Raw genomic sequence first — 16,348 nt, forward strand, 5'->3', positions numbered from 1 at the left:
TATGTGTGCTCCTCGGTTACCCGTTTGCCGTCTCATACCATCTCTAGCGCACACTGGCTTCCAAGTGCGTTCGCACTTGTCGCCGCGTGGGCGTGCGAATAACTGCCCGACGCCGAGATGGCAAGAGCGCTCGTTCATAGAGCGGCCAGAAATATCAGACTGCAACTGCAACAATTGCACTTAGTAGTCCGCAATGCACGTCATTTGTGGTGTTCGAGCTGTTGCTGCGCTTGTTGTTTTTGTTATTTTCGTTTGCCTCACTGTTGTCATTCGTAGATATTCCGAGTTATGTAAACGACTGAGGCTGCGCCTGACATTGTTGTTGATGTTATTCCTGATGATGTTGTTGTTGTTGTTATGTTGGTTTCTGCGTAGGCTCGCTGATAAGCTGGCGGTTTGCGGTTAGTAGTGTGACATTTTCGCTCATGACACCACATTGCGTCACCACTTTCGTATCGTCTCTACAACAATAATAACAACATAGCAGTACAACTTTTACCATATATAATATGTGTATGTATGTACATACTGTATGTGTATGGCTGTACATATGTACAAAATATTACAACTTTTTCTTGGAAATCAAAGAGTATACAATTTTTATTGTGGGCGTTTTCGCGAAAATACTTCTTTTTTCCACCGATTTGCTAACCTTGAAGCTCTAGCCAGTGTTTTTTTTTTTTAATATTATATATTGCGGTACATGTGTAGGTTTATAAATTTATATTTGTATAAATATGTATGTGCTTAAAATAAAGGAATTTCTAATATTATATATAAGTACCTTGTAGTGCCAAAATTTTATTCATTTGCGAGAAATGTAAAAGTACAGTTATGTGAAAAATGGTATTTAGTATGACATAATCTAATACTTTATTACTTAATTATGTCTATGAACAATATTTAGACTGATTAATAACAGATGTCTTGAGGAAATATCTCACCATGAATTTTAATACTTGAAAGAAGGTGTGCCCCTTAAAGATTTCTTGAAATATGTCCACTCGTGACAAGTTATCTGTGTATAGGATTTTTCCTGAATATGGCGGTGCCACGCCAATTGTCTATTTTTTATATCACTTATGAATCCCTTTTCTACCACCTTATTTGTGAAATTTAATGCTTCCGACGTGTTAATTTGGTGAGTTATCGCACTTTAAGAAGTTTTCAACATTACCGTTATACTCGTATAGAGAGTTAGCGTGGTTATAATCCGATTTCACTCGTTTTCACACTGTTCAAGAAAGTGTCCAAAAAATTTTCCAGAGCAATTTTGGTAAATAACTTTACAAATTTGTGTGATATGTACATACCTTAAACTAATTAAGTGACGGGATCATTGCCTTTTATCCAGATGATATTCAAGAAAAATTTAAACACCAATATATATGTGTGTAACATACATACGTTCAAGGAAAAAAGTCTACATGTACCCTTCGATTTTGGGAATTTAGCAAACCTGTTACGAAAATAAAAAAAGTCCTTATGACAATAATTAAGACATTTACATTAGCAAAAACAAAAATAACCAATAGCAAATCACTAATAAAAAGTCTTCATACAATTGGAAAATTTCTTTGCAAAAAGTTTTCTTTTAATCCTAGTATTTGTTTGGTCCAACTTGGTTTATTATTTTTGTCAGAAATTAGAGGTTATTTGCGTGCTCCCCTACTTTTATGTCCACAATCACGTAATGCATTACGTACAGTTCTTGGATGTACATTAATATTTGAAGATTTTTCAATGCAATCCGCCAACTTTGAGGACCTTATTTTCGGATTCTTGTTGACTTCTTTTATAATGGAGATTACGTCTTGCCAACAAAGCTTTCTAGGTCGGCCGGATCGTGGCATATTTCCGGTACTTTTTGTATTATTGTAGTTTTTAATAATACTTTGTACTGTAGAACGGCTTAATCTTACAGTTTTATCAATTTCCCCATGCGATTTATTTTCATTTCGGAGATTAACTACCATATTTCGAACGGAAATAAGAATTTCTTTATGATTTGCCATTTTAAATAATAAAATTTAAAATTTGAAACTTGTAAAATTGTAAAATTGTGCTCTTTAATAACTAAAATACTCGGAATAAACAAATAAAGATAATACCCTAGGAATTCCCCTTTTTTATTTTCACTTTTAAGTTTAATGTCGGGAATTGCAGCGTTTATGTCCACTAATTATTATGTTTTCCCACAGTAATTGTGAGAGTTGTTTAAAAAAAGAAAAACGTTCCCACTTATATTCTTATTTTATACAATAATAGTGTAAATATTGACTTGAGGATTTTTCTGTTTTTCGGAACAGATTTTCCGAAATCGCAAAATCAAAGGATGTATGTAGACTTTTTTCCTTGACTGTATGCATATATATATGCTGGTTTATAAAGTTATTTCGAATTGTTTACGTTGCCTAATCGCATAAAAATGTGAACTCCTATAAATAAGCTTAAGCAAGTGCAATTAGCCATAAATGGAAAAAGGTTACAACTTCATAAAGCAGACGAGATTAAATTGAATTGGTGACTTATAAAAGCAACAACAGCAAACGAATTGATCGCTCACCGAAAAAGGTAAAACAAATGTTCGCGTAATTATATAATAAAGTGCATTCCATAAAATGCTGTACTCACGGACTTATCCATAGATCACTATGCGCTTACAATTGCGATGAAAATATTAGCACTGCATAATATAATATATCATATTAAGATTTTTACATTAAGTACTAGTATTCAAAAAGAAAATACTTACTGTTTTAACCTTTTCCAAACAAATTCGAACATGGTTATATATTATGTTAGTAATTGTATAGATCGTCTAGTTAAAAAACGACATAACTTTTTGAACAAAATTGAAAAGTATCGATTTTCGCAGATAATAAATATGCACTTTTCATCTTTTAATCTCCTCAAACTGATAATTTTTTTGGAAGCAAAATTAAGAAGAGGGTAATTTAATGAAAGTGCTGGATAAAGTATCAGATACTTGCTGCAATTGCTTTGTATTACCATTCTTTAGTAAGAAATTTAAGTATCAGCCAAACTAAATGATAAAAACAAAATGTTATTGGTAACAAGCAGCTCGTAATTTGCAATAAAATACGTGATAAAATATATATTGGCTATATCTATAAAAAAAATAATTATATTATCAAAAATTTCGAACATAATGAGAATAGGAGGACCAAATTATACCCAGAGAAAACCGATACTGATTCTAGCCACTTCATATGAATTACCGGCTAATTTTGCGCAAGCTTCTCTATTTTGAATGCTTAAATGACATACCATATTCGCAGCCATAATTGTATTGATTGGGTATCATGCGTCAACAGCTTATAATAATAAGTCGTACAGATCGTTGGCGTCGCAATAGTACCACTAACAAAATTGGAGAGCTGTTCCGGCTATTTAAGGTTTTTTCGATTTTGAAGGATCGATGAATACTTCGTTTAAGCGAACTAAAAACTCGTCGGGTGGAATTTATACAAGATATATCGTTCGATGCGATAATATTTAGGATGTCAGAGTTATGTTCTTTAAACTTTATCGCTAATGACACTGCTACCAAATTTAACCCAGACCTGGACTGGTATATCTTATATATACCAAAGCGAATCAATGAACAATTTTTTCCTAGATTGGTAAAACCTGTTTTTATGTCAATTAGTATGTGTTTGGTAGCCGTTTGTTTAAGGCGCGGATGATTTGTCTGGCACAAAGCAATCAGTGAAGGTCGTGAATTCATCGAAGACTTGTATCATTCCAAGTCGTTCATCCACCTATGTTAATGACGATAACATGGAAAACGTTATGGAATTAGTGTTTGAAAATGGTCTTGTTAGCAACAGAGAGATGGCAGAGAATCTCAACCATCTCTTATGGATCGACTCAACAGATTTTGATTAAAGTTTGGGGTATGAAGAATGTCAGTGCAAGACTCATACCAAAAGACCTACATCTTTTGCAATGCCAACACTGAGTAGAAGTTGACAAAGATATGCTTGAGAACATAAATGAGCACCGTACCGAAGAAGCCAAATTCACTGCAGGCACTGTAGACCATCCCATTGAATTAAGCGTTGGTTAAAGCATATGTGACCAAACGGAGAGGTGCTAGAATAAATCTGTCACAGCGTAGGAGAACGTCTAGAAGGACTATTTGCTAATGTTTTTTTATAATGATATAAAAATGTGAGAGATTTAAGGCGTTTAATTACGTTCGCAAAATCGCATTTTTGTGCTTTGTATGTCCTTTTAGGATGCAGTTGAATGTATTTTTGAAGATTATAAATAGTTTTTAATCTTTAAGTGTTTTCTAAATTTTAAGAGTTGAATACTAAAATTTTTTAAGCAGCAGTGTTTGAGATCAAGATGTATGAACCTACGCGCGCACTCTACACAAATCCACAGCTGTCAAGCGCACAGATGCACAAATCAAAACATACACACCTACATATATAGATACAAACAAATGCAATATAACAAATCAAAGTTGTCAACGTTGTCAACGACTCTATTGCAAAGCGCCAGCGCCAGCGGCAACGCTATTATGTAGTATTTATTTATGAGTGACAATCGTTGAGGACCGCGACGCACGTCGCGTCTCCCCAAAGCGTAAATTATTGTAATCGGAATTTATTACTCACGCGCAAATTAGAGCGAGCAGTGGTTTTTGGTGTTGCACAAATGTATATTTCTTTTTATAAAACTATCGATGCGCTGTCGCGGCCAGCTCAGCTTCACCCACTTTTTGTTCATAAGCGGATCGCGCGATTTTATTACTTAGTTACTACAACAAATTTCTTAGCCTTTAAGTTTTTCTTTTAATTTTTATTGTAAAAAACGTATTCACCTAGTCGGTGGCTAACTGCCAGCTTGTCCCACCCACTATTTGCTCTATCGTGAAGATGCTGCCAGCGGCGATCCATTGTCGATCAACGTTCCGCGCTAAGTCACCGCCAATGCGCGGCGTGCGCGGCCAAGATAATTTATGCACTTGCGGCGTGTATTTGCTCCAGTTAAGAGCGCAAAAAAAAGAAATTACAAAAATGAGTACAAATTTGTTGCACTGCTTGATTTTGAGTGTGAGTAAATATAGTGCTCAAAGGCACAAAATTTGCGCGCGATCATTCATTGCCGCTCAGCAACAAAAGTACTCACATGCATGCGCGCTCAATTGATAAAAGCGGTGAGAGCCTAAATATGTAGAAAAACTCACTCAAATCTTACGATCTGTGATAACACAGCTGCGCGATCGCTTGTGTTATGTTCAACGTGCTGTATTTTTTTCAAAAAAAAAATATAAAAAATCGAGCACTTTTTTGCCGGTTACTCGACTCACATGTGCACATGAGCATAATACGATTGAGCGTTTTGAACGCACACGGTGTTTGCTGAGTTTTGTTTGTCGTTTTCTTGATTGGATTTTTAAGCAACGAAACGGTACGTTTTCGGTTTTAGTTCAAATTGGCAGACAAAAGTCCAAACAGCGTATCGATTTGGAAGCGCTTAAAATTATAGTCAACCTACCATAGACTACTAGCAAAAAGTGAGAAAAATATTTTTGGTGTGATTTATTACAGTAAAAATATAAAAATAATACCAACAACAAAATTAGCGAAGTGTCGGAGAGAGTGTTTCTCATTGCATTGTAACGAAAGTGTTGTTTGTGAAATTTCGCAAATTTGCAATAAAGTGCAAGGTGTGCAAAAGCCTAGCAAAATAGCCGAAGCTGGCCCAGATTCGTCACTAACAGTAATATTAGAAATTTTCCGGCAGTGTAGACTGTGGTCAGGTAGTATCACAGTGTGTGCATATGTCGATTTTTCTTAAATAACTGTTGCTTTTCTTGCAACATTGTGCGTAATATTGACACTTTTGGCAATCGCTTGCAACAGAAGTGCCCAAAAGCATGCGAGAAGTCTAGAAAAAAGGTGAGTAAGTCGCTTAATTGTGTTTCTGTGCGTGTTAGCGTTTAACCCTGTTGAAAGATTAATTTATTTATAATATTTTTTTGTTTTGTTTCGATGCGTTACTTTCAACGCCGCTTTAATGAGGCAATAATTTCGAATTTTTTTTGCGGAAAATTTGTCTTTTTTTTTCTTTTTATTACTCAATTTAATGCGCGTCGTTTTTGTTTCGGCCACCAAATAATATTGTTCCGGCATCGTCTCAGCCACAGCATTCTAGTAGCAGCTCTATGCTATTTTTAGGCAACTTTTGCTTGTTTTTTGGTGGTAGTGTCCCTCTGGCCCAAACGGCGCGAGTTATGTGCGGTAAATTTTATTTCCTCAGATTTTTTCGCATATATTTATTTAATTTTTTTTTATTTAAAATTTTCATTTTCTCTTTGAAGCCAACCACCGCCGTTTGCATTGCGGCCTACATACATATCCACATTTTTTCTGAATTTTATTATAAATTTTAATATTTTATTTCACTCGCTGTTTGCATTATTTTTGTTTATGGCCGCGTTGTGTGCCGTGTTTGGCTAGTATTCACCGCAGGGAGTTCGTATAGCATAGTTATATGCCTGTGTGTATGTTTGTGTACGCCTATATTTTAAAAGACATTTTGTCTTCGCATTTTATACAAATTTTTCTTTTGGTTATAATATAATATATGCTTTTCCTCGTTTTCTGCGGCTTGCATTGTGTTTCTTTAGTTGTTTTTGGCCTGCGGTTGCTTCACTGATATTATTGTCCGCAATTTGTAAGCAAACGACTTTTTGTTGTCTTCTTCGGTGTTTTACTTTCAAATTGTGGGCGGTTAAACATTATGCTTTCATCGTGTCTGTAGATTTGTTGCAGTCTTTGATTAATTCCTTTTTGTTTTTGCTTATAGTTTTAGTGATTTGTGTAATTTTTTAGGGTTTAACACCAGTTGCTCTCTGCTCTTCGTTTTTTCGGGCACTTGTTAGAGCTTTTCTCATTGACTTTGGCGCTTGTTCTTGATAGCAATAAATTATTTTATATACATATGTATATATTTTTATTTATTTCCCCAAATATACTTATTTGAATTATTGTACATTGATATGTTTATATATATGTATATACTTATAAATACATATAAATACAAATGTACATGCCTGGCATTTAAATTTGAATTTCACTCCTTGTAAATATTTACAACACATTTGCATTCACGGCAAACAAGTGTCGCGTTTGAGTACGATCTCATATACTATATACATATATATGTAAATATGTACTCATACACTATGCACATGTAACTACAATACATATATAATTATGTATGTTCATATAAGCAATCTACGATACGTGCAATGTGTGTGTGTGTATTCAACATGTTGCTCATACGCTCCGTACTGCCGTTGGGTTATTTGTTGCTATACGTTGTATTTACCCATAATAACCTTGAATATGTCAATATTTGCATAGCAAATAGCTATTTGTTAGACGAGTTTGTATCAATTAAAAAATACTAAGCTACAAGCACAGGCTTGCCAGGAAGGTTAGGGTGTGCAGGAGTGGTCTTAAACTTAGGCACTTACATTACATTTTATTGTATTTATAATACATGCTAAATAAACTAATAAAAATAGAATAAGAAATAAGAATAATAAAATATTGATGTCAATAAAAAAATTACCATGAATTTATAAAATCTAAAATGTAAATTTAGGGTGGGTCAATAAAAACGAGAGTTTCTGTTTTGCTTGGTACCCTGAATAATTGGTTAACAGAAACCTCTAAGAAAGTCTCTCCAAGTATGAGCTCTAAATTGTAACAGGAATGTCCTCCGCTTTACAGTTATCAATCAGTTTGTTGCTTATTATTAGATAGAATAAATCATATCTAGCTTCCAACTACTTGAAAAAACATTTCGTTTCATTGGTTTTGTGGGAAATTGAATGCTTTAACATATAAAAAAGTTTCGAACGATTTTTTTGTAAACCTAACCGTTTAAAAGGTATTAACGATAAAGTTTGACTATTTCAAAGCAATTTTTTTTAATTTGATATATCAATGGAAAAAATCATTATAAATCAAAAAGCTTAAAACAGTCTTGTTGGAAATTTATTGCTCTACAAAAATGGTCTATATCATTTTTTGATTGAGTTAAGCGCTTACGAAGTATTCATCGTCAATTCATCAATGCATACCATATATATATTTTTTAATTATAAGTGACTATTTTTGTGGACTAGTGTATTTCACACAAAACTATAATCTTTGCAAGTTAAAATGATTTTTCTCATTGAGTTATAAATAGATTAGAATATATCCTCCCGAGGTTAGATATCTTCCACTAGACGTGAATGGAGAACAGGTTTAGTAGGGGAGGAGAACACTATCTTAATCTATACCGACAAGTCCGAAATAGACTGTGGAGCACGGGCGCGAGTATACTCTGAGGATCTTGATATCTCTCGCCCCATCAGTATACCAAACTCTGCTAGCATCTTCCAAGCGGAAGTACTAGACATAGAGAAGGCCTGTGGCGATCTACTGAATAACTACGGGAGGATACCGAAAGCTACCATTTACACAGATAACCAAGCGGCATTGCTTGTCTTTAATTTCAATATTCTGTGGTAGAAGATACCCTTTTCACTTTCTGCTTCTTTGTATTTTCGAAAGTAAAAGCAATCTTTATATTTATTTTGGATTCTATCAACCTGAACCTAATTCTACCCAAATAAAAGCCTGCGTGATAAAGGAGAGTTATCTGTGAGAGTTTTGGATGTTTTAGTGTCTAATGAAACAACTTGTGAAGTTTTTGTATAAATGCTGTTATATCTAGATAATATTCAAAATCAAATGCCCTATAAAAGGTTTAACTCCAACAATTTATTTTGCAAGAAGGCAAGAGGAATCTCTTTGCTGCCTATGTTAAACATGTGTATGAGAGTATAAAAAAATTATATTTACATTTTGATAAAGAATTAAAAAATATATATTCCAAATCAAACAATATATTTTTATTGTCTGTTTGACATGCATTTGGTCACAGCGAAGCCAACTCTGTGAAGATGACATTTTAATAACTGCGAATTAAAATTTAAAAAATTGTATTATGCACACTATGACGTAGATAAACTTTACATCGGTTGTAATTCTCAACAATTTCAAAAATAACAAAAATTAAAATTAAAATTAAAAAAGTTAACTTTGCCTTAAATATATAAACTTATTAAAATAAATAGCAATACAAAACCATTCACATTATTAAGAGATCTACAAGTCAATTAATAATCAGTTATTAAGCCTAACGATCACTCATTGATAAAAAAAAATGTATACATATTTCTTTTTGTAATATTATGATATGAAAGCTCCGATAGCATAAAAAGTAAAAGTAATGCTTTTTCGATGAACGTGAACTTTGGAATTTTTCGGAGAACGTGAATTCGCGTAATAATTTCGGACAATTTCCAAGCGTTGTACTAAAGTGAAACGTGACCTGAACACAATGAAAAACTCATAGTACTCATTTCGTTGTGTGTGTGATTAGATTCAAAAATTGCATCAAAAAGTGGCGGATGTATCAAAAGATCTGTAACCTTGCCGGAAATCTTGAAAACTTAATTACTATCTTATTTATCAAGCGCTGACTTTAGCATTTTAATTCTTGAATAACAGCACGTGTGTAGCAAAGCATTTTAGCGCAAGCTATTTTCATATCCGACAACTGGAATTTCATTACCATTCTTGACTCTCGTATATATTTTGGAATTTCAGATTCTTTATCTCTATTATCTTTGTTATAGCGAATTTTTTCACTATTTACTGTCTAAGATAGTGGACGATATAAATAGTGTCTTCTTTACTTTGTCTTATAATCTATGTAATTATATTTCTCTGTAGTGAGTAATTATAGTTTTTCTAATAGCTGCAGTTGAATAAACAAACAGCACATAATTTACATCTGGCATGTGTCTGTTTATGTAAATATTAATGCAAGTGAGCAATAGTTTTTCTTTCGTAAATATGTTAGAACAGTTGTAGAGCTTCCTTACGGGTTGATTTCGCAGAAAAAGTTTAAGTGCACACATGACAATTTACTAGTAATGATATCATTATTAAATGTATCAGATAGCAGTTGCTTTTGTTTGTATGTACGTAACTTTGTATGTATGTATGTGTATATGAAATTTCGAGGTAATAATATTTTTCAGTTGAGTAGAGTTGTATATTGGGAGGGTATGTAAGGAGACAGCTGCTCAAGAAAAATTTAGTTGAGCTTGTTAAACTAGGTTTATATACATCTACATATGTACATACTTACACGAAATTATACCGCGGAAACTTTTTAAATATATTTTTTATTTAACGCTGACATATTGAGCTGTAGACCAACCTATCTTTAACAACACTGTTTCCAAAGTGTAGAAAACAATATTTAACTCAAAACTTTGGAGACTCAAAGTCTGTTATCAATCTTTATGAAATTAAAAATTAAAACTTTTGATCACTGTGCATCAGTGCATCAGCTACAGTTCTGAAGGGGAACTTCTTTTGCTTTCCCGACAGAATCGAGTTAGAAAACTTAATGAACACATCACAAACTGTGGTCATATGAGAATATTTTTGAACCTTTAAGACTATTTCATTTGCAATACGTTTTTTGTTCTTCTTGGAAACATTTTTGGAAGTTTCAAGTAGCGACGTAGGTCAACGATTCTTTATATTGCAGTTGCAAGCAAGCAGCTTGCAAAAATAAATTGAGGCGAATAATGAGCTTGCAAACAACATACGAGTATGTGTAGGAGAGTAAGTGCTTGCTCTTGTGTCGACACAGTTAAAAGTTAAAGTATGATATTCGAAGAATTTTAAATAAAATTGTCAAGAAAAAATATTAAAAATACGGTAATGGCAGCAGTAGGATCGCGGTACCGCTCGTAACTTAGTACTGGAACAACCGAAATTCAAAAAATTATTTCCGAGCGACTTTTTCCTGTTTCCAAAATTCAAGAGAACTTTAAAGGGCCGTCGTTTTACAAGATAAATGAAAATCGCTAAAAGAGCTGAAGGCTATCTCAAAAATTGAGTTTGAGAAGTGTTTCTACGTTGGCATAAATGCATAATATCGTATGGGAACTTTTTTGATGGCGACAACATTAATGTAAATAAATTAATAAATATTTTTTTCAAAAAATCTTGTCACCTTGTATTATTCGTGTTTACCTCTATTTTACCATGAACATTACGATGCAGACCATCATATCTGTTTCGAAACATTTTTTCAAATATAGTTTCAATCTCCAAAATGGAGATTACTATCTTTCGCTTGAAATAACGGACGCCGAAAGTTTGTCACCAATATTCATTCACATGTCAAATTGTCAACTCAATAAAACTCAAAATATTCGAGATGTTTGAATACCCAAAATCAACAACTGGGTACGTTATTGGTGGCCTAATATATTATATAAGTAATATAAATTGCTTCTTGAAAAATTAAAAGAACTCAAATTGTATTTAATACCTACAATAAGTATTTAAGAAATCATGAATCTAAAAACTAAGAATAGTCAACAATGTTTTTTTTTTCTATTTTTTTTTTTTGTATTCTAACACAATAAAACAAAGCCGACGCAGTATATTAGATGTCTTGTGTCTATTAGCATCCAATAGGAATCTAAACATAATTTGTCAAATTTTAAATTATCTTAATTACAACAATAAACACATGAAGCACTTTCCTTTGCATTGCCAGATTTCTGTTTTTACAAAATTTCAAAAACATGAAAGTATTTCGAAAGGTAAAGATTTATTGCTGCCACTCACTTAAGTCATAAATCATTGGGTTTTAGAACTGAAAGACATAAAGCAACAACAACGGCAAGGCTAGGACAGCTACAAAATTATATAAACCTTTTGAATATTTCATTAATTATTTAACATGCAAAATATGTTTTCACTTGTTGTTTGGAAATTTAGACATTTATATTAAGAAGAAATTATGTTAAATATTGTGGTATGTTGACAATTTTTTTCGTGGATATTGATAACAAACAGTGAAATTCAAGTTTACTTCTACTTTGAACTGAATTGGTATTTTAAAAACTTTTGAAATCTTTTATTTCAATATTTACTCATATAATATATAGATTACATTAAGTTTGTTATTTGCAAATATAACTATTTTTTCATCCGATCAATTATCAATTAAAGCCTTAAATTGTTCAAATCACTGAATACTTAAGAACATATAGATATATATTTTCTAAATTTGAGCCGTTACAGAGAATTACAGTTTTTGTAACATATATTATACACCAGCGACATCTAGCCAGTAGTGTTTTCTTCTTATAATATACACAGATTATTTAATGTGCCTGGTTATATTGGTGATGAATAATATTAAGAGTAATATCATTCAACCAATTTAATTGTTAATTTTTTCAGTGTGAAACTGTTGACGGTTATATTTATATAGAAGACTATTTCATTTATTGACGAATAAATATTTCAAAAGATAAGCGGCAGTTATTATTCTCTCGAACAAGTACCACTTCTTGTAAAGTAGTCACTTTCAAGATTACCCTGTTTTACTCAGGCCCATTCGAAACGTAGTTAATTACTTCATTGTATTGATTACTCAAAAGGCTTTAACAATGATATTCACATAGATGAAGTATATGTATATGTATAGTATATAACCGAAAAATAAACGTGCGAGAAAAGACTTTTCAGCACTTAAAGGCCTCAATGAACACATAAATGGAAAGTTTAGGCAATATCTGAAAAATAGAGCTTCCAACAAAAAAGGAGCGCCAAATATATATATTATATCGGAGACAGCCGCCTATTATACGAATTTGAACTCGAATATAGCAAAGGAAAAATATTAGTTTTTGAATGTACAACGTATAACTATATCTACTGGTTGTGGTTTTTTTTTATTTTTTATTAGTTTTTTTTTTTCTTTTTGATATTATCCACTTCAGCCTAAACAAGGTGCTCTTTTTATTATATTGAGGTCTTTGGCTTCTCCTAGGCTTACCATAAAAAACTTAAATCCGCCTTTTCTTTAAGCATAATTACAGACATCGTACATGTTGTAAGGAATCTAACAATATTGAGGGGTGGGAAGAAAAAAACTTATTAATTCTACACGCGCGTCTTCTAATAAAAATATCTAAAATATGTATGGAAATTCCAAAACACTTATGACTCATCACCACTAAATCCTGCACAAACGAAATTTCGTTCGCACTCGCCCCTTTCCTTCGTTCAATGAATACTTCAATTTCAATTAAATTGACGCGACTATCAAACTCCAGATGCTTTCACACTTGGGCATTCCCATTATTGTGCAATAACACGGTAGAATATGCGTGAACTCATCCAACGTAAGCGGCAGTGGCGAAGAGCGAGCGGTATGTCTATCTGTCTGTCTGTTAGGAGCTTGTGTGTATTTGCTGCACAAAAGAACAATAGAAGAATTAAAGTGGAATTCAATTGAGGAGACGCTACAAATGCGAATGATTGCAGGTTAATGAATAAGCACTGAAATGCGAGCATATTGAATTACACAGAGAAGTGGAGGGGGCGCAGATATCGAAGCGGAAAATAAGTGTAGATTTTTTACGAACTTACATATGCACAAATGTACCATACATATATATAATTTAATACAAATCATGAATGTTCTGTTGTATATATATGGTATATGTATATAATATATTTAAAAGTATTATAATATGAATTTATATCTGTACATATGTATGTGTGATATTGTTTGATAAATTCTGACTTAATTTTCATAGATTTCTCCTTAGTAATAACTAAAGGAGAGTATCAGTGATGAAGAGCAAATTCGAGCACATCAACAAACATTCATAGAATCTCCTATAATTTCTTAAATGAGTAGTACGCATACATCTACCATATTTGTTAATTATATAATTGATATTTCTAAGCACGTTCTGAACGCTTTTAGATTTTTCTATTGCGTTAAACAATTTGAAATGGGTTTTTTGTACTTTGGCCATAACCGCAGAATTTTGCCAAAACTGTTTCACGGCGTTAAAAATAGATAAGGTCAGTTTTGTTTACAAACGCTCCACTGCTTACTACTTAGCAAAAATGTATGCTCCAAAAATGCAAATTCCAGTGAAGTAGTGTATAAAAAGCGTAAAAAATTAAAAGCAACTAAGCAATTCACGTATAAACTGAATATGTATGTATGTGTTGAGTCCGAAGGAGAGCTGACATATTTTAGTTGCTCATTGCCAGTCCAGCTGTTATAAAGTCATTAAAAGCAAGTATGTAGGCCGTTTGTGGTTTTTGCTCTGTCTGTTTGTTTACTTTTTATTTTTAGCACCGAAAGCTTTTGACTTGAGTTTTGTCACGACCAGCTTATTGTGCTGAAATTTTATGTTTGAAAATAATTAATTGGGATTTTAAGTTCGAACTTACATATATTTTGACACTAAAATTGAGGAGGTCCTTAACGCTTTGTTTATATTTTTACACTAGCAGATCACTCTGAGGGAAGAGAATCTCATATAGACGATGAGATGTGAACATCGAACTTTTAATATTAGATATATTCAATACCGCACACGACCGTTTCGTAGGGAGCCAACTGTGCAAGTGAGCCCTGCTACAATTAATTTTATGACATTGACATTGTTGCAACCTAGCCGCGAGACTTTTTTCTAATACTTACATTTTTAAAATCGTGATATCTTCCGGGGTTACATTTTTGGTGTTTTAAAGGGATCCTTAACTTTTTGAAAATATAATATAACCTATGTTCACCGGAGCGAGTGCAGCCTTCCAGCGGTTTTTTCAAATCCGTCAAATAGTTTTGGAGCCTATTCAATTCCAACAAACAAACAATCAAATTTGCTCTTGCTTCTTTATAATATTATTATATTATACTTTTACATAAGAATGTTAACTTCTATTAAGTTCTTTAAATTAAACATATTTTTTTTTATTAAAAATAGATTATAAACTGAACTCTATCGCATATAAGATTTGAAATAATTAAGTAATAATAATGACTGATAATGAATACTTATTAATGGTGAGTAGGCAGAGATCAAAAAAATACTCTAAACTTCATGAATGTCGTCCTATACCTTAATATGAAAAGGTTCAAGAAACTAAATAATGATTTATCGCCAAATATTTTGTTATATATTTTATATAATATATTTTTACACTAAAGGTCTTGATTCCAACTAATATGTATTGCCGATATCGGCGGTTCCGACAAATGAGGAGCTTCTTGGAGAGAAACTGACTTGTGTAATTTATAGGGTCTCCAACATTTCCTTCTGGGTGTATTAAGTTTCGAGGGAAACTTAATCCCTACCCTGTTCAGAGTATAAAAATAAAGCCGAAATATGTATAATTCTGATTTTAATTCTGAATACGAGATAATTTCTTCCATTATTAGAATCCGTTTATATTAAATAAATATATTATATATTTATGTCGATATATGTATTTATTTATTATTATATTTTAATGTTCGAACATACATGCATATTTATTTATTCTTGGAATTTAAATGTGGTACTACGTATGTAAGTACATATGTATGTTGGTTTTCACGACAAAAACATAAGTAGCTAAATTTAAAAATTGACTAATCGCCTTTGCGACGAAACTACAAAACAAACGACACATGTGCAATCACATATGTATTTACATCCATTAGTATGGTACATACATACGTACATTTATCAGTGCTGTTGTAAGCACCCATGTCGGTACGCACGTCCACTCAAAGTATAAAGATTTATGTGTGTATGTGCATCTGTATGCCTAAGAAAAGCAAACAACCGTATTAATCAAAATTGCCATCGACATTCTTTGTATTTGTTGTTTTATTATACGCTCTCTAATATCTAAGCATCTTTAAATGTTATTGATTTTCGCCTTCTTTCATTCTTTTTTTTCCACGCTGCCGTTGAGTGCAGTTGTTGTTACGGTGGCATAACTTTTAATTAAATGACTAGGATGGCAGCGCTGCTGCTGACGGTAAACGGCGGTGATTCAGTTTCCTTTTTCAATTATTTATTGGCTTTTCACAAATTATAGTAGTGTACGCACACATACATGCACACAGAAAGCTTTCTACACAGATTAATATGTGTGTTATTAGAGGGTGGAGCATGCTATAGATGAGTCCACCACTCCATTCCAATAGTAATTGGCGCGGTCCCCAATAACTCTTAATAATTTACAAGTATTAATTCGCCGCCTCAGCCCCCCTGATGTGGTTGTCGGCGTTTTAATATTTTGAATTCTATTTTCGTTTGTGACAATGCTGACAGTTCAATATTATCAATGTATGTATATTTACATTTCGTATTGCGTCTCATGCCCATTTACGTACGGCGCTGCCCACA

At 32.7% G+C, this 16,348-nt stretch overlaps 2 protein-coding genes across 3 annotated transcripts in view; one reads left to right on the top strand and one right to left on the bottom strand.

Annotated features, from left to right (window-relative positions):
- Positions 1-16,348, bottom strand: part of Syn (synapsin) — a 119,977-nt gene that overhangs the window by 29,191 nt on the left and 74,438 nt on the right. The gene's annotated exons all lie outside the window — the stretch shown is intronic.
- Timp (Tissue inhibitor of metalloproteases) overlaps positions 5,450-16,348 on the top strand; it is a 45,756-nt gene continuing 34,857 nt past the window's right edge. For both annotated transcript variants that reach the window (XM_036368827.2, XM_036368826.2), the window contains exon 1: positions 5,450-5,939. The gene's annotated coding sequence lies outside the window, so the exon portion shown is untranslated. The remainder of the gene's footprint in view (positions 5,940-16,348) is intronic.

This window comes from Bactrocera oleae, chromosome 2 (assembly GCF_042242935.1).
Source record: "Bactrocera oleae isolate idBacOlea1 chromosome 2, idBacOlea1, whole genome shotgun sequence".
Taxonomy (NCBI): Eukaryota; Metazoa; Arthropoda; class Insecta; order Diptera; family Tephritidae; genus Bactrocera; species Bactrocera oleae.